A 20,571-nucleotide genomic window follows, 5' to 3' on the forward strand; every position below is an offset into this window, starting at 1 on the left:
CTGGAATATCATATCCACTTAGAATTCTCCATCAATGTCGATACCTAAAACCTCCAATGTATTCAGATTAGAGATCATTGTAAGACAATGTTCCCTCACTAAACTACCTTCAGTCATTTTGGTATTATAAATTTGCCTCATGGTTTCTTACCTTGCAGAATGGCCATGCTCACCAAACATCTCCTTCAAACTTAGCATAATGTTTGAAGCTAGTTTTTACATCCTGCATTTGATGTTGTAGAACATTTGAGATAGATGCTAGGATATAGCACTAGGCCATCTCATTAGATTTCTACCAACGATCATATCACTGTTTTTCTTCAAGAGGAGCATCTAACGAAGGAAAGGTAGGACATGATTGAGTAAGCACATATTTATGCTCTTCAGTAGTTAAAACAATGTCCAAATTTATTTTCTAGTCAACATAGTTGGATCCAGTCAGTTTGTTTTGATTAAGAATAGCAATAAGTGGGCTAAATGATGCCATGATAAAATCTAAACACAATAGACATGAATATAATAAGTAAACTAGACATTATCAATTTAGTATATAAAACCTTAATAAAACCATAACATAATATATATGCAATAACAACTCAATCCCATATGCAATATCCCTCAGCATAGATTGAACATTGAATACTATGATTGATTGAGAACTATTCTCATTATTAGTGCTATCATGATAGCTCTTATCAAACACTAATAATATGTCATTTTAAATTTAGCCTCTAAGTAATAATAATAAGAACTCAGCATAGAGGACACTATAATACTTAGTTTAGTGTATACCATTGTCTAGAATCATGTGTAGCCACATTTCATCCCTTTAACAGGCTTATTTTGTAGTACCATGATAAAAACACCCTCCGCATGAAATGCAAAACTCGAAGCTAAAACTAGTTGTTTGATCAAACCACTATAAACTAGGAAATTCAATTTTGTAAGACCATAAAATAAATACTCTCCGCATGGAATGCTAAGCTTGAGGCAAAGATAAAGTATATGTTTCACATTACTATGAACCAACAATAAAGGCCATGAGATCCAACCCTTGTATCTCTCTCCCACTAGATGTTTTAAAATAAAGGTTTTTAATTTAAAACATGCGGAAATAAATTACACATAGCCTTGCACTTTATATAGGTAAAAAACACTTTAAGAAATTTTCGATCCTCAGTCCTCGATCGATCGAGAATGTACCTCGATTTATTGAGAAAAGTTATGGCTGCTCGATCGATCGAGACAAATTCCGCGAAGCTTGATTGATGCTCAATAGATCCTCGATCGGTCGAGAAAACTTTTGCTAGCTTAATCGATGCTCGACAGATTCTCGATCGATCGAGCGTCGCGAATTTCAAAATTTTCAGAATTTTTCTAAGACAGTTTTTAAACGTTTTCATGAACAAAACAACCATCATATGAACATAATGGATAGAAATTGATATCAAAACTGAATTTCGTTGATGCTATAGCCTTAAAGTTTAATTTAACATACTTAAACTCAAAATTAAACAACATCATAATATCAATATTAGTTTTTATCAAACAATAATTTCAACAATCATGCAGAAAACTAATTTCTAACAACATGAAACTATTGTCAACAATTCCAAAACTCAAAAAGCATGTTATATAGATATGAAAAAGAAGACCGCTCTGATACCATTTGATGGATTAAGAACATGTTTGTATCACATACAAAACATACACAGTGGAAAAACAACAGATCTACTTCATTCATAATTGTTAATGTACACTATGTAAGTTTCAAAATATAAGAACAAGAGAGTGTACCTTGGAGCTGTGAATTTCAAAACCGAAGATCAGAAGCACTTGGGAACACTTTTAATCTTCACTCCAATTCCACTAACACCCAAGATGTGTGGTCTCTCAATCAGTTTTCAAAGGGAGAATGTCAAAGTGTCTAACACTTCTTACACACCACTTCACAATAGTGTTGTTATTTTTCACACCCAGAAAATTCTGTATGTTTCTCCTTTGTATCTAACTGATTATCTACTTGGACTGGCCTTTTGGGCCTTTCCAATTAGGCTTAAGTGTGTGGCTTGGAGTGGGACCAAAAGGGACCAATAAGACACTAGCTCCAATGGGCCTTGCGCTTTTTTGTCAACTCTTAACAAGTACAAAGTTACCATTAATTATATTTAATACCACTATATAAATATAATTGCACTCTAAGCCTTATTAGTAAATTATATCCCAAAATTTTATTGTACATGCAACTCATTCATAAAATATTCGTAGTAATACAAAGTCATGAATGTAGACTTCTACTTTGTAGATTACTACATCTTAATTTCTTGAGTACCCAGATTAATCCTTTAAAATTATTCATCATATATTTATGAAATCCAATTCCATAAATATATATATATATATATATATATATATATATATATATATATTAGTAACTCCTTAGTAAAGTGGTTAGGCCTAACTCTCTGAATAACCAAACCTATTAAACTTATCTCAAGAAAATATCTTGTATCTCCGTTAAGAAACTATGAATTCTATCTTGAGAATATATGTTCCATCAACACTAAATGTAGTTGCCCAACATACTAAGATTTTGACCGTTACTTTAGATCTCACTCCTGATATATCAAAGCAACCTACACCTCATGATCAGGTCTATTATTCTCTCAAGATTAAAAGTTCATGCAAATAGAAGTCGTGAGTTTATTATTCATTTGACAGTCGTTAGGAGAATAATAAATCTCGCAGCGGTCCAGTTCAATATGTCTTAACTCTTAAAACATATCAATATACCAACTAGAAATCTCCATTTCCATGATTAAGACAAATCATCTTAGTTGATATAATAGTCTTCGCAGATGAAATGTCCAATTTCATCACCAACTACGAACTAAAATTCTGAGTTTACAAAGAACTTGTGATCTATATCTTCTGTGACTAAATCACATAAGTCACATACTATGCATCTCACAGATTATATGACAATGTCCAAATATTCATGTTACCATTATTTTGGATAATAATAAAACAACTTTATTAAACACAATATTAAGCCATGCATAATGTTATATATAATAACATACATAACATCATACAATAGGATTTAAGGGCATACATCCTAACACACCCTTGGCTGTAGTTCCACCCCTATTAATAGGGCAAAACTTTATTTCAAGAATAACAAATTTATAGTTCTTATCCAGTATATCCAAACAAGGTGGTATTACATGTAGTCGAAATATGACAGATTATTCCTACCACCACCACGTTGTCTATTGTTGGATGGATGTTGGTGAAAGAAAATATATTAGATTTTGGTACTTGAGTTGACTTAATGTAGGCTAGATGGGTGGTTAACTATTAAGTAGAAGTAGAGGTCCATCAGGACTTAGGCTGGTTTTCAAATAAGAAACCCATTAAGTTTTTTGAGAGAGGCCCAATTTCTTGAAATTTCTCTCATCAGGTTGACAAGATTGAAGTCATTGATTTTTGGAGGCACTGTTAAATGGCAAATCTATGAAATTGTGAAGACTGAAGGACAGTCAAGCGACAAGTCGAGCAATAGATTGAATTCATAAAACAACCTATCTAGCGTTGGAATTATACTACAAGTAGCTGGTTGTAGCCTTTAATTACCGTGTTATCATTTTGTAAGAATTTAGTTACTTAGTTTGCCGAGTGTATGCTGATACCGTAAACTAGTCGCTAACCCTTTAACAAAATCTTTTTTTTGCAAATTTAGAGCAGGATCCAGAATGTCAAGCACTTGATTGGGTGAAACTTCTTTAACAAAATAAAAAAATGTTCAAGCAATCTTTGAAAAAATTAATTATTTGTGGGTCTTTTGCCTGTGACCAGCTCTAATAATAGTATGAAATAATTGTAGATATCACTGGGTCCTTATTTCTCATACCATACTTTGTAATTGCAAATAAAATTTATTATTTGATTGATCTAATTCCATATTAAAAAAAGGAAAAAATAATAATAATCTCACTAGTTTTGAAGGAGCTCTTTAGTGACATATAATAGGAACAATATTATGACAAGCAGAAAAGTTTTTTCAAGGCATGCTCTATCTTCTACAAGATATTCTTATTTGAGTTATATTTCATCCTAGAAAGTATATTAAGAAGTATTGTGAAAAAACATAATTTAAAGTTAAGAAATGGTAAAGTTATTTGAGCTACTTCATCCTTATTCCAGGGTTTTTTTTTTTTTTTTTTAACAAAAATTATTATTATTATTATTTTACTTTTTCAACTTTTCCTACATATGTATAGTGAATAACTATGAAGATAAAATGGCAGAGCTACCACCACCAAAAGTGAGCAATTTAATGACATGTAAATACAAGAAAATTATAAAATATTTTGGAAATACAAAAAATATATCCTTTCTCCTCTCTTTCGATGTTATTAAACCTTAGTCTCTTTCACTTTCTGTTGAGAAAAAGAAAGAAAGAAAAAATTAAAAGGGCAGGTGCCAACTACACAACATTGGATTTCTAATTGGAACATAGAATTGCCCTAACTCTGCCATGTCGTTTTGTGGATTTGACATCCCATAAACTATAACATTGTTCAACATTTTAGGGATGCAAGTGATTAGGATATGATAGGAGTCACTTAGCCGAGGAAAGAACTACCTCAGCATCATTTCATTTGTAAATGACTTTTTAGTCCCAACTCCCAAGTTACTAAGGCAGCATGCTAGAAATAATAGGCCCAAAGCTGTATTCAACCACACCCCAACGCTTTTTTTGGGGGGGGGGGGGGGTGTTTGAAACTAGACCCAAGTGTTGTTTGGGTCCAAATGCCATAATTTAAAATTAATAGATTTGGTGGGTCAAGCTGGGATTTCAAGTGATAAGTGATAACCCAATAGTAATGATATTCTTTATAATGCACTATATATGAGTTTTAAATCTCACCCAAATGCCATAATTCTTTATAGTGCCCTTTCTAACCATCTACCCATTTGAAAAAAAAAAAAATGGTGGGTCAATTTTGAGGTAGAGAATAAGATAGTCAAAATTATTTGATGTTTCCATCCTTCTATTTAGATATTTGAAACTTAAAATAAGAAATTTTGAAACTTAAAAATTTTAGTTGTACTAAAAAAAATTAGAAAAATATAATGTGTAATAACAATAGTTAGAAGAATATGGATCACTTCAAAAAAGAATAATATCAATAAAAAAACACTAAAATAATAGTATTATATATTTAGAAAATAGAGATATAGAAATTACTTTTAAAAACTTTTTAATTTTTAGAAAGAACAAATCATCTACAATAAAATTTTGAGAATAAAGTATACATTTTAATCACATTTCAAAATAATGATATATTTCCATACATTGCGTGACTGGGATTAGTTAGAATAAAAATGGCTTACAAGTTTTACTCCTAATCATCACAGTAGACAAAGCAAACATATATTAGCTTCATTTTGTTTTTTGAGGAAAATAATTTATTAGGAAGGATCAAGGAAGTCAATACCGTACCGAAGGCTGTACCGGTTTGGCCAGTGGTACGATATATTTCGAGTACCGATCAATACCGGTGTACCGTTTCGGGTTTACCGCTATTTTATATATCTAATATATATAAATTATAAATGTGCTACGTCCGCAATATTTTCTCGACACTTAATACAACAAATCATATGTGGCTATTTTTATTAGTTCTAATTTGAACCTACCACTAAAATAACTTTTTTGCTCCACCAATAAAAACTCATAGCAACCTACAACTTAAAACTTATTAGAAAAATGTTGTAAAAATATTGTAAAGAATTTTTTTTAGATACACGTATCTCAATTTTCCACTAGCCTCTGCCAACAAATATTTTTTTAATAACTCACTTTTTGTTCATCTCCATTCATTCTCTTTTACTTTTACAATTTATTTTTCTTTATTTCTATCTTTATTTTATCTCCTCCACATGTTTAACTCTACTGGGTCTTGTCTCATTTCAAATTTCAAAAGGCTAGTACTCCTTACCTTTGGTCAATCATCACGTGGGCACCTACAAGACTTTCTGAGAAACAGTTAAGACATAAAAAAGCATTGGGTATCTAAAACAAGATCAAGTTCTCCAAGTAAGTGCATCAGATGGGTATGCTGACTTTCTCCCCAAGAGTCCGAGTATCAGAGCTCAGAACGAGTTTATTTGCGAAGAAACAGAGCAGAAGCAGAGCATAGAGACAGGTGTGACAGTGGAAGAGCCTGGCATTATCGATGTTGAGGAGCTTATGCGAGACCTTGAAGATGAAGAAGATATGGATTTTGATGACGAAATCAACAGCAAGAAAAAGAAGAAGAAGAAGAAGAAGAAGAAGAAGAAGAAGAAGAAGAAGAAGAAGAAGAAGAAGAAGAAGATTAGAGGAACACAGAGTCACAAACATTGTAGAGACCACGAAGAAAAATGGAAAGCTAAGTAGAAAAGAGACCGAGATACAAGAGAGATGCATCAGATCGTGAAATTTGTTAAGAAATTATCTTAGGTGAGTGAAAAACTTCAAAGAAATCTGTGTTTTTGTTTCGGGCCGGTATCAATTTTTCGGCCGAAATCCGGTATTTCTGTCGGTACAGCCGAAACGCTCTCGGTACTGCCGATATTTAAACCGGTACGAAATGAGGAAGTTTTTGTATCGTTTCAGGGACCGGAACGGAAAATATTGGCCGTACCGGCCGGTACGGTACAAAACTAACTACCTTGGGAAGGATACACGGGGGAGTGAATGGAACTCAAGGTTGTCAACTAAAGCTCAAAGAGAGATGCATGTGATGGGTTTTCACGTTGTACATTAATGTACAGAAAGAGGCCCATCAAGTGTTAATGGCAGGGACTATTTTAAATTCAAGACATGCAAAGTATATATTTTACTCATATTTTTTGCTTTCACTTCTGACCATTCATTGGTCCTTTTCTTGAATTGGAAACTGATTGATTTCTTCATTAAGATTGAATATTACATACGTAAGATGCAACTAGGGTCACATTATTTAAATGTTAAAATAACGTTATACTTTGTATAACGTTAAATTCATAAAATAAAATTCAAAATATGAAATTGACTCTCACTATTTATTTCAAGTACTCTTCAAGGGATATTATCTAAAAAAAAAATTAAAAAAAAAAAAAAAAAAAAAAAACAAGAAAAACAAAAAAAGAGAGAGAGGAAAGGAGATCTTTGTTTTTTTTTTTTAAGAGAGTCTTAACTTATAGCGTCCGCTCTAGATGATAGCTCTTTATCATCAGACCAAGACACCAATTAGTTTTTGGTATAGAACCCCAGATCTCTTATTCAATCATCAGAGACTTTACTAGTTGAGCTGACTAGAACCCACAAAAAGATATCTTATTAAGCATAAAAAAGGCTCTCATTACAAGATCTGCAAATTCCAAAAATTTTGTAAAACCTGGTGTTTCCGGGATCCAAATTCCAAAATATCATAAATGGGTCCAAGGATACTGGAAATAATAGGCCCAAAGCTATATACAGCTGCACCCCAGTGCCTTTTTTTTTTTGGTCTTGAAACTAGACCCGAGTGTTGTTTGGGTCCAAATGACATAATTTAAAATGAATAGAATTGGTAGGTGAGGTTTGGGTTTCAATAAGTGATAATTTAGTAATAATAATATCTTAATAATATCTTTTATAGTATCATATATCTAGGCTTTGAATCCCACCCATTCTTCATGACCATCTATTTATCTAAAAACATAAATAAAACATGATGGGTCAATTATTGAGGTAGAGAATAAGATGGTTAAAATTATTTGACGTTTCCGTCATTCTATCTAAATATTTTGGTATGGGAAAAATGTCTTTTCTTGTAGAGAATTTGTTTTGAATTCTGTTGTTTTTAACTTCTTGTTGAGGCCTAGTCTCGTTTTTCTTTCGTGAAAGAACGTCTTTTTAACCGTTAACTCTAACTTCATTGTACTACAAGACAATGTTATTAATATTGTTTGGTAACCAATGGTTAAAGAGTCATTTGATGTGAGAAACAAATATATATATATTCGAACTTGAACACAATCAACTCAATCAATGACCAATGTTGTTTTATTATTATTATTAATGTAACCATTATCTTTTAAAATTAGGGATCATCTTGTCTCATGTAAAAAAAAAAAAAATTTATGTCAATTAATAATTAAAAAAAAAAAAAGAAACTGGAACAGTACATTAAAGAGCTTTAAAGCAAAAACTTAAATTTTATCTTCCTCTTCCCTTAAGAATAATGCTAAAGATACAAACTATTTTACAAAAATTTTTACAAACTGTTGATATGATAAATGATTATTAGTAAATGAAAAAGTAATATTAATGGTAGGCGTAAATGAAAACTAATAAAATGTTGGCCATATCAATATTTTGTAAAACTGTTGTAAAATAGTTTGTGTATACCATTACTCCTCCCTTAATACTTTTATCGAAATTTCAAAATGTGTGACCATTTATGCAAAAAGCCTTAAGGCTATGTTATAGAAAAACTCTCAATGTTAAGAAACAATAGAAATTTGAAATTTTAATTATGAGAAAAAAATACTTTCTTTTTCCTTTTATTTTATTTTATATGAGATAGAATTTTACTCTAGTAGTCTAATCTAATCTAAATGTATGTGTATGTGAAACTCCCTCCTAGAATAGCCCTTGCCTCCCTCACACTTCACAAGCTCTTATACTTGTAAAATGACTATCACGCCAAGGGTGCACAGTAGTTCTTTTTCCATCTCTTATCTAGTCATGTAAAGGTTATACTTCAAAGTTCAAGCTTATAAGTCTTAAATTCTATCACAGATATTCAATACCACACAGATATTGAATTAATGAGTAGAAGCATAAGAGAGTTTTATCATAAAGCTATTCATATTGAGAAAATACGCATAATGTTTATTGTGATGGGAATTTGGAGCTACTTTAATTAATAGACTAGCATTAAAATGTCTCTACTTAGGTCCATTCAGTCCATTTCAGCCTAATTTGATCCATTTGGTCATTCAGTCAATTTTGGTTCACTTTGGTCCAGTTCAATCCATTCCGTCCAATTCTTTCTAATTTTGGCTCAATTCAATCCAATTCAGTCCATTTGATCCATGCCCATCTAGTTCAGTCCATTCCTGTATAATTCGGTTCATTTCTATCTACTTTAGACCATTTTGATCAAATTCAATCTATTTCGGTCCATTTCAATCTACTTCAGTCTTTTTAGTCTAATTCATCCATCTCAGTCCACTTTGGTAAGAATGAGAAAAAACTAGTTTGGGTTGAAAGTATTATAAATTATTTGAGTAATATTAATTGTAATTATATGATAAGTTTTGATTATCAAGATAATCATTTTTAAGGGAATGAGACATTTGAAACTTAAAACTTAAAAATTTTAATTGTATCAAAAGAAATTAAGAAAGTATAATGCATAAAAACAAAAATTAGAAGAAAATGGACCACTTCAAAAAAGAACAATATAAATAATAAAACCAAAAAAAAGATACAATTATATATTTATAAAAATAAAGAGATAGAAATTACTTTTGGAAAATTTTTAATTTTTAAAGAGAACAAATTATCTACAATAAGATTTAAAGAATAAATTATACATTATACTACATTTCAAAATAATCATAGGCATTGCATTGCGACTAGTTAACTTTTAAATTTAAGTCACGCGAAGTATGTTTTACATACATTCTTCTCACTTTTGACCATTCCTTGGTTCTTTTCTCAAATTGGAAATTGATTGGTTTCTCCATTGAAATTAAATGTTACAAATTTAAATGTCTAACTAGTGTCACATTATTTAAAATTTAAAATAACATTATATGTTGTATTATGTTAGATTCACAAAATAAAATCTAAATAAATTTTGAAATATATTCTCTATTTATTTCAAGTAAACCTCAGAAGATATTATCTGGAAAAAAAAATCTTGTTAAGAATAAAAAAAATCTCTCATTACAAGATCTACAAGAAACTATTGGGTGCTTCACAATAACCTTAATGGTATGATCCTGCAAGTACGTATCACTTTTTCTTGTACATAATCATCAAATTATGGGTGACACACATCTGATTTAGTGCTAATAATTTGCAGTGACAAAGGAACTAATCATTTGATTCATTACCAAACTAGAAGCAATTCTTGGTTGTTGGAGCTATCCAAGGCTCCAAGCTATGACATTCCTTTGTGAAAATGAAAGCAAACAAAAGAAAGAAGACAACAATTTTAACGTGGTTCAGCCATGAAAGCCTACATCCACGGAGTCTCTATTATTTTTTAAAGTAATGTTAAAGTTACAAATTATTCCACAGATATGGTTACAAAAAAAAATATATACAAACTTGGACAAATACAAGATAAACTAATAAGTGATTGCTAATAGAAACAAAAGGAGGTGCTACAAATCTTATTTTGTTCCAACATTATACAAAATCAAAACCTCCTTAAGTCATGATAGCACCTTCCAATAGGGTCATTGGCCCTCTGTACCTGCATTCAAGGAAGACAATTATCTCTCTAAATCATTGAATTAAGGGAAATCATTTCTATGTATCGGAAGAACATGCTTTGGTTTCCAAAGTAGATTAATGCTATGCGGTGAATGAGGTTTTCCCTTCAAGAGTAAGGAATTGAAACAACTATCCATCTCCCATAGCTTAAAAATCAAGCAACCACTTTAGTTTTAGTCTTGCTAGTAAAAGGATTCATAATATTGCAAGAAGGTTCAGCTTTTGAATCCCAAATTCATTCAATGTTTTTATGGATATGGTTATGCAGGAACTTGTTAGATAGTTAAGATTATAAATAACTAAATATTTCCTAGTAAATTAGTTAAACTTCTTACCCTTCCTTGTGAGATAGTTAAGATTATAAATAACTAAATATTTCCCAGTAAATTAGTTAAACTTCTTACCAATTAAAATTCCATAGTTGGAGTAATTTATGCCTATGTCTACATCTAAGATCAAAGGTGTCTCTATAAAAAAAAGTACAGTGTGCAAGTACAGTGCCAAGAATCTCAACCTCAACAATGGTAGAAATCACCAAATCGAAAATAGCTTAAATTTCATTTTGATTTATGTGTTTTTCAACGAACTTATTCATGGGGGTGGGGACAAAAAAGAGCTTATTCTAAATCCTAGAAAACAAATTGAATGAATCTCAATCATATGAATAGTACCATCAAGTAATCAAATTTTACATGGCATCAATATTATCAATTTCACTAGAATTAAAAAAATAAAAAAAAGTATCATGACAAGAACGTGGTATTGTGTAGGCTATTTGATCCCCCTCCTTCCATAAAGATTTGGAGAGTGTCATAAACAATTACCTGTAAGTTGAAGCATTTCTTAGCGTATTCTAGTTTTGAGGAGCTTTACTTTAATCAAATGCAACTGAGCTACAACATCACTAATGTTCATCCTTTCTCTCGGAGATTCCATAGAACAAGAAACTCCAATTCCAAATATCAAAATCAAGCACTCTAGAATTTTGGAACTACCAATTTGATTTTGAATGTGACTATCATTTGTCCTTGTTTCCATATCTTCTCTTTCCCAAAGGATAATAGGATCCACAACTTTAACAAAATCATGAAGGTTAAAGTTGTCTTTGAAAATGTTATCAGTAGGTCTTCTTCTTGTGAACATTTCTAATAATAGTATGCTATAACTGTAGACATTACCATAAGTTGACACTTCATTTCCCAAATCATATTCTGCAATTGTATAAAACATTTACAATATGATTGATCTTGTTTCATATTATAAAAAAAAAAAAAAAAATAGCACAACTTTTTTTTTGAGAAAAAAATAGCACAACTTCGAAAGTGCTCTTTAGTGACAAATAAAAGGAAAAATATTATGACAAGTGGAAATTTCTTTCAAGACATGCTCCATCTTCTAAAAGATTTCCTTAAGCTATTTCATGCTTGAAAGTACATCAAGTAACATTAAGAAAGAAAAGAATTTAATGTTCAAAAATAGAAAAGATACTCACCTGGAGGAGCATAACCAATTGTTCCTCTTAATTCGATAGAGCATGATTGATTGGCAAGACACTCTTGGGTGGCCTCATGAAGGAACCTTGCCAAGCCAACTCACCAACATGTCCAATCTTTTCATCATCGAGAAGAACATTGCTAGGCTTGAGGTCACAATGAGCAATTGGTGTATGACAATGATGATGAAGATATTCCAATGCTTTGCAACATCAATTGCATATTTAATCTTTGAAGAAGATTCAAATTCATTTGCTCCTCAGAAACCCCATTTGTTCTTGAAATTGGATGCAACCACTCGTCTAGGTTGCCATTAGTCATGAACTCATATACCAATGCTTTGAAAATCATGACCTTGATAGTCAACACCAGAACATGTTATGGGTACCTTTACTAGATTTCGATGTCTAATATTTTGCAAAACCTCACATTCAGCAAAAAAAACTTTTGAAAGCTCCACGGTGCAAAAGGTTGAGTACCTTGACAACAATGTTACGTTTATGACGATCAAGAATTCCTTTATACACTGATCCAAAGCTATCCACACCAATTAAATTACTAGTGAAGAATGCATATGTAGCTTTAGGAGACTTCGGTAAGATACATTCAAAAGTAAATTTCTTGAATTATTTAAAATACTCTCTCCTTTTTCTTTTTAAAGTTTGGAGAAGTAAAAATAACATTACCAAAGTTACTCTAAGAAGGCTAGAAATTATAGAGATTAGTAGCTTTAAGAAAAGAGTCAGCTTCTTCTTCTTGGATTTATTGTATTTACATATAGAAAGATCAAACTTAAGCATGCCTCCATAGAGTTTATTGCTTCCCTTAATCACAGTTGCACTTGTATTCTTGAAAACTCCATTTGTTGGTACCTTACCATCAAAATTGTTATAAGACAAATTCAATAATTGCAAGAAGATAAAACTCTCCAAAACTTTTGGAATATTTCTAGAGAAATTGTTTTTAGAAAAATCTAAAACTTGAAGATCCCTTAATGATTCCAAAGATGAAGGAATGATTCTTTGAAAAAAAGTTGCTTCTCATGGCTAGAAATTCTAGTTTTACACAGCTTTCAAGACTTGTAGGAATTTTTCCAAACAGCATATTTTCAGAAGTATCAAAGTATTCTAAATTTTTTAAATTTCCTACTTCTATAGCAAGAACACTGGTAAATTTGTTGGCTGAAAAATCTAGGGCAATTGGTGAGAGTGAGAGTCCAAATTCCTATATGCACCCACGTGAAAAGCACCCACATCCTGACATCCCCACCCACTCATTTTGTCTTTCATTACTTTCTAGTTTCTTCCAGCCTTTCTCTCTAACATCTTTACCGTGGGTCTATCTCCTTCCCTTCTTCATCTTCCTTTCACAAGTAAAATCGTCTGCTTCATCTTGCCCCTGTTTTTTTTTTTTCTTCACCTTCTCTGTTCAGTGTTCACAGTTTGAAATGGGCAGAATAATTTTGAGACGAGACTATCATCATCAACACAACCTTTTTTTTTTTTACACAAATTTCGGCCTGATTCAAAGCCCATTTCGGCCGATTCGATCCGAATCGGCGCAAATCCGAAAACGAAAAAAAAAAAAAAAGTTGGATTGGGTTGAGAATGCATAAAATTTTATATCCTGCTACAGTTTGATCTACAGCAAGATGTGTCGGTTAAGGTTGGGTTGAGATCATGGTTTTTTTTTCTTTTTCTTTTTTTACTCATATTAGCATAGGAAAGCTAGCACCTGTACAAAGATATACAGATTAAAAAAGAAGATAAACGACTAAGTCATACAGTAGATTGAGTTCTTACGACATGTCAGTTAACAACTATCTTATAAGTGTTCGAATTATACTACAAGTCGTTGGTTCTAGTTTTTAGTTAATGTGTTGTAATTATGCATGAATTCAGTTACTTAATTAGCCACGTGTAGGTATTTGATTGGTTCATGTTACATCCTAGGTGTGGCAAAGTGGCTTTTTCATATCTATGTTTGAGAACTCTACACAATTTAAGCAGCAGGTGCTTTAACAATTCACTGAGCTGTGTGGCCTGACCATGAATCCATCAAAAAGTGAGGTTATATTCTCTTAGTGTCTAATCATTCAAAACTTCAAAGAGTGTTCTAATCATCTCAAATATTTTTGCCTTCCTCTCATCTCTTCAAAGAGTGTTCTCATCAACTCAAACATCTACATTATTTTTAGAAAAAAATTTTAGTTTCAACTAAATAAGCTATTCCCAACCAGACTCTAAATGTTGTCATCGGCAAAGTGCAACTAATTCAGTCAATGCTATTTGGCATTCAAGTTTCTTAGACAAGTTCCTTCAGTTTCAGTCTAATTCGTTCAAATTAGCGATCAAGGTTTTGTAACCTCTTTATTCAATATAATTAATCTTCATTCTTTATGGTCTATTTGAATTCAGGAGGAGGGAAGGGGAGTAGAGTAGAATAAATAAGAATTGACCTAAAATTAGACTATTTTCAGTTAACTCTACTCTACTTTACTTTTCTCTACTCCTCTTCCCTCTCCCTCAATTAAAACGGACCCTTATAGATTACCATGCTGGATGCAAGTGATTAGACACGGTAGGAGCCAGTCCAGGAAGTAGCAAAAACAGCATGCTTTATACGACAAGAACCCGGTGTTTACCCGATCAAAATTCCAAAATGTCATAAATACTTCCAAGGATACTGGAAATAATAGGCCCAAAGTTATATAACCACAACCCAGAGCATTTTATTTGGGCTCAAAAGTAGACCCAAGTGTAGTTTGGGTTCAAAATTTCATAATTTAAAATGAACGAAATATTATGAAATTGATGGGTCAGGCATGAGTTTCTAATAGCCTAGTATGTGAGAAATATCAATTTGGTAAAAACTGATTTCTTTATTTCATTGATTGATGATGAAAACTATACATACAAAGCTAAAATACATACTCTGTAACTGACTTAACAACTAATCCTAGCTGGCACAGTAATAACTAACTACTACACGCGTGAAAAAAAAACAGTTAACTAACTCTAAAAGCTAAACTACAGGTTGTTAAGTACAAGTTTGATTTACCTGCCGTTTATGCAGTAACTTCATTTTCTTCACTTGGCAACTCGAAGCTTGAGTCCCTGAAGGCTGTTCTTATTCAAATTGCTTGGATTGCTTCAACTCTACTTGTTTTGCTATTGAATCCTTAGCTGCCTTAGTTGAATCTCCAAGTTGCTTCACTGCAACTTCCTTATGCTTTCACTGCAACTGCCTTCTGGTTTTGGCTTTGATATAGTAATAATGGTATTTCTTTTGGCATATAAACTGGACCCAAGTGTTCTTTAAAAATCATGACATGGGGACATTGCTGACCATTCATTGGTTCTTTTCTTGAATTATCAATTTTTTCATTGAGATTAAATATTAGAAATTTAAATATGCATCTAGTGTTGCATTATTTAAAATTTAATATAACGTTATTTTGTGTATACTGTTAATTTTATAAAAATATAATTAATTATGAAATTGCCTCTCTATTTATTTCAAGTTTAACTTCAAAAGATATTATCTGGAAAAAAAAAATGATCCTGTTAAGCATGAAAGGACTCTCATAACAAGATCTACGGGTAACTATTGGGTGTTACTGTTATGCAATAACCTTAACAGTATGATCTTGCAAGTACGTATCACTTTTTCTTGTACGTAATCATCAAATTATGGATGACAAACATCAGTATAGTGCTAATAATTTGATAACAAATTATCCAAGGATTGAAGTTGTAGCATTCTTTTGCGAAAAATGAAGGCAAACAAAAGAAGGAAGACAACAATTTTAATGTGGTTCGGCCATAAAAGCCTACATCAACGGAGTCTCTATTATTTTTTAAAGTAATGTTATAGCCACAAATTATTCCATAGATATGATTACCAAAAAATAAAACAATCTATGACAAATACAAAATCAACTAATAAGTGATTGCTAAAAGAAACAAAAGGACGTTCTACAAATCTGATTATTTTTTTCCAATATTATGCAAAATCAAAACCTCATCAAGTCATGATCGCACCTTCCAATGGAGTCATTGGCCCTCTGTACTAACTTGATCGCACCTTCCAATGGGGTCATTGGTCCTCCATACCTGCATTCAAGGAAGACAATCATCTCTTTAAACCATTGAATTGAGGGAAGTCTTTTTTTTTTTTTAAAAAAAAAAGGTAGCAAGGTTGACCGGTGTGGCTTCTTTATTTGGGCGTAATCATAATAACACCTTACCTGTTCTCAGGCGAGACCCCATACCCTCGATCTGCGTGAGAATTGGGAAGTCATTTTTATGTATAAGAAGAACATGCTTTGGTTTTCAAAACAAATTATAGAAATGGATTTTTGGGTACTTGTGAGATAGTTAAGATTATAAACAACTATATCGTTCCCAATAAATTAGTTAAATTTCTTACCCATTAAAGTTTCATACTTGGACATTCTCAAAAAAAAAAAAAAAATCGTACTTGAAGTAATTAAGCCCATGTCTACATCAAAGATGTCTCTATATAAAGTACAGAGTGTTAGTACAGTGCCAATAATCTCAACTACACCAATGGTAGAAATCACCAAATCAAAAATAGCTTAAACGTCATTTTGATTTATGTATATTTCAACAAACATTTTAAGAGGGGGGGGGGGGGGGGAGGGACAAAAAAGAGCTAATTCTAAATCATAGAAAACAAATTGGACTAATCTTAATCATATGAATATTACCATCATGTAATCAAATTTCACATGGCATCAATATTATCAATTTCACTATAATATAGAGAAAGTACCGTGACAAGCACATGACATTGTGTGACTATATGATCCCCCTCCCTCCATAAAGGTTAGAGCAACAAGTACTATAAGAAACAATTTACCTGTAAGTTAAATTACTCTTTCTCCACGTATTCTAGTTCTGAGGAGTTTCTCTCTAATCAAATGCAACTGAGCTATAGCATCAATCATGTTCATCCTTTCTCTTGGAGATTCCATAGAACAAGACACTCCAATTCCAAAAATCAAAATCAAGCACTCCAGAATTTTGGGACTTCCTATTCGATTTTGAATGTGAGTATCATTTGTCCTTGTTTCCATACCTTCTCTTTCCCCAAGTATAATAGGATCCACAACGTTAATGACTCGTTCGGGCAATGCTCCTTTAACAAAATCATGAAGGTTCAAGTTGTCTTTAAAAATGTTATCCGTAGGCCTTTTTCCTGTGAACATCTCCAATAATAGTATGCCATAACTGTAGACATCACCATAAGTTGACACCTCGTTTCCCAAACCATATTCTGCAATTGAGCAGAACATTCACAATATGATTGATCTTGTTTCATATAAAAAAAAAATTATAATAGCAAAACTTTGAATGAGCTCTTTAGTAGCATATAAAAGGAAAAAAATTATGACAGGTGGAAATTTCTTTCAGGACATGCTCCATCTTCTAAAAGGCTTCTTTAAGCTATTTCATGCTTGAAAGTACATCAAGAAATATTAAGAAAGAAAAGAATTTAATATTCAAAAATAGAAAAGGAACTCACCTGGAGGAGCATAACCAATTGTTCCTCTTAATCCAATAGAGCTTGATTGATTAGCGTGACACTCGGTGGCCTCAAGAAGGAACCTTGCCAAGCCAAAGTCCCCCACATGTCCAATCATTTCATCATCGAGAAGAACATTGCTAGGCTTGAGGTCACAATGAACAATTGGTGCATGGCAATGATAATGAAGATATTCCAATGCATTTGCAACATCAATAGCAATATTCAATCTTTGAAGAAGATTCAAATTCTTTTGTTCCTCAAGAACCTCATTTGTTCTTGAAATTGGATGCAACCACTTGTCTAGGCTGCCATTAGTCATGAACTCGTATACTAATGCTTTGAAATCATGACCTTGATAGTCAACACCCGAACATACTGTGAGTACCTTTACCAAATTTCGATGTTTGATGTTTCGCAAAGCCTCACATTCAGCAATAAAACTTTTGGAAGCTCCATGGTGCAAAAGGTTGAGCACCTTGACAGCAACTATACATCTGTCATGACCAAGAATTCCTCTATACACAGATCCAAAGCTTCCCACACCAATTAAATTAGTGAAGGAAAATGCATCTGTAGCTTTTAGGAGACTTTGGTAAGATACATTCAAAAGTAAATTTTGTGAATTATTTAAAATACTTTCCCTCCTCTTTCTTTTAAAAGAGAAAAGAAGGAGAAATGAAATCACCAAAGTTATTCCAAAAAGGCCGGAAAGTATAGAGATTATTAGCTTCAAGGAAAGAGTCAACTTCCTCTTCTTGGGTTTATTGTATTTACATACAGGAAGATCAAACTTTGGCATGCCTCCACATAACTTACTGTTTCCCTCAATCGCAGTTGCACTTATGTTCTTGAAAACTCCATTTGTTGGTACCTCCCCTTCGAAATTGTTATAAGACAAATTCAATAACTCCAAGAAGATAAAGCTCTCCAAAAATTTTGGAATATTGCCAGAGAAATTATTTTTAGAAAGATCTAAAAGTTGAAGGCCCCTTAATGATTCCAAAGATGAAGGAAGGACCCCTTGAAAGAGGTTGCTTCTCATGGCTAGATATTCTAGTTTTACACAGCTACCAAGACTTGTTGGAATTTTTCCAAACAACATATTTTCAGAAATATCCAAGTGTCCTAAATTTTTAAATTTGTCAAATCTGTAGGAAGGACACCAGTAAATTTGTTGGCTGACAAGTCTAGAAAAAGTAGTGAAAATGAGAGACCAATTACTTGATCTGATATGGTACCATTGAGATTGTTTTTAGCAAGACTCAATTGATTCATATTTTCAAACTTGCCTAGACTTGAGGGGATGCTTCCTTGAAGATTATTATCTTGTAAATACAGAGTTACCAAAATAGTTAAATTTTCAAGAGATGATGGAATGTTCCCCAAGATATTGTTTGCAGATAAATCCAAATATTGTAAATTATGAAGCTTCCCAATTTCAAAAAGAATATGACCTGATAACATATTATTCCCCATATCTAGATACTCCAAATTGGTCAATTTTCCTATTCCAGTAGGAATGTTTCCAGATATTTTATTATTAATTAGAAGCAGATAGATGAGAGTAGTTGAGAAATTGGCAATGCACTTGGGCAACTCTCCCCCAAAGTTATTGGAGCCTATCTCTAAATCGGTTAGATATGTAGAATTTGTCAAAGAACAGAGAAAACTCAAGTCATTTGCCCCTCCATTTCCAAGCTCGTTTTGATAAATGCTAAAAAATGAAATTCTATATAACTTCTCCAAAGAAGGAACTCTTCCTTCTAGTTCATTTTCGGAGAGGTCAAGTAGCTCTAGATTTGAGGCATTAGATATTGAAATAGGGATAGGTCCAATAAATTGGTTGCTGTAAATGCTAAAATTTTTTATATTAGGTAGAGTGATACCTATGTCCGATGGAAGATGCCCTTGGATTTGGTTGGATCCTACGTCAAACCCTTGCAACGAAGACAAATTGAAGATTGAAGGAGGAATTCTTCCAGACAACCTATTTGTACCGGCACTAAAAATTGTAAGTTTCATCAATTGGCCAAAAGATGCAGGGATACTCCCACCCAAATTATTATAAATTGTGGAAAACTTTTCTAGAGAGGATAAGTTGCCGAAAGAAGGTGGGATACTTCCTGTCAAATTATTACTTTCAAGAGAAAGGTGTTGGAGTTTTGACAAAGTGCCAAGAGTTGTAGGGATTTCCCCATCCAAAAGATTGCGACTGAAACTTAATGACCCTTTGATGTCGACGACCACAGGTAACCCCTCGCCATTGACAAAAGTGGATGCTATCATTCCAAGAGCTCAGAAGCTGGAGAGGATCATGAGTGATCTTGGCTTTGAACTCAAGCAACGCCAACCGGTCCGTCTCATTATTCCCGCCAACAACAGAGGTGACAGGCAGTTGGTGCAAGCGTGTATTGTGAGGGAAGGCTAATTTGGCTGTGTATAGAATCTCAAGAAGTGTCAAATTTATAACGAGAGCAAGAGAGAAGATATTTGGTGCGAGAATTTTGGGGATTATAGTCGGTCTGATCTTCGTCTCCTTTTTTTGGTTGAAGGGAATCAAATACAGCTGGCTAAGTAGCTAACTCACGCTAGGATGTGAGCCCAGTTCTTGTAAGTCTATTAACGTACATGCCAGCTATATCCTATTAACTAAAGATAAAATATCAAGGCTTGGTGGGGTCTGATCATCTTTAAAATCATGCCGTGCACCCATGATCCACGTGGAATGCTTTAGTTTTGTACCCTTTATATTTATTTGGTTTATTTTTAGTTTTAACAATTAAGGATTTGGAAGTGTAGCGTCCGTACTCGGTTGAGCTCAAAATACACCTTTCCAGACTACGAGTCACTAATCCTCGTATAATCAATAACTATGAGAAAATTTTCATACTGAATTTTTATTTAGTTTAAAAATACCTTTATCAACTAAATGTCTTTTAAAAATATAGTTAAAAATGTCAAATAATAAATTTTATTTTAAATTAAAAATGAGACTCT

The 20,571-nt window shown here is 32.5% G+C and overlaps 1 pseudogene; it reads right to left on the reverse strand.

Moving 5' to 3' along the window:
• Positions 1-11,371: 11,371 nt before the first annotated feature.
• On the reverse strand, positions 11,372-20,115 carry LOC142616844 (uncharacterized; annotated as a pseudogene).
• Positions 20,116-20,571: the final 456 nt, after the last annotated feature.

Source organism: Castanea sativa, chromosome 11, assembly GCF_040712315.1.
Source record: "Castanea sativa cultivar Marrone di Chiusa Pesio chromosome 11, ASM4071231v1".
Lineage (NCBI taxonomy): Eukaryota > Viridiplantae > Streptophyta > Magnoliopsida > Fagales > Fagaceae > Castanea > Castanea sativa.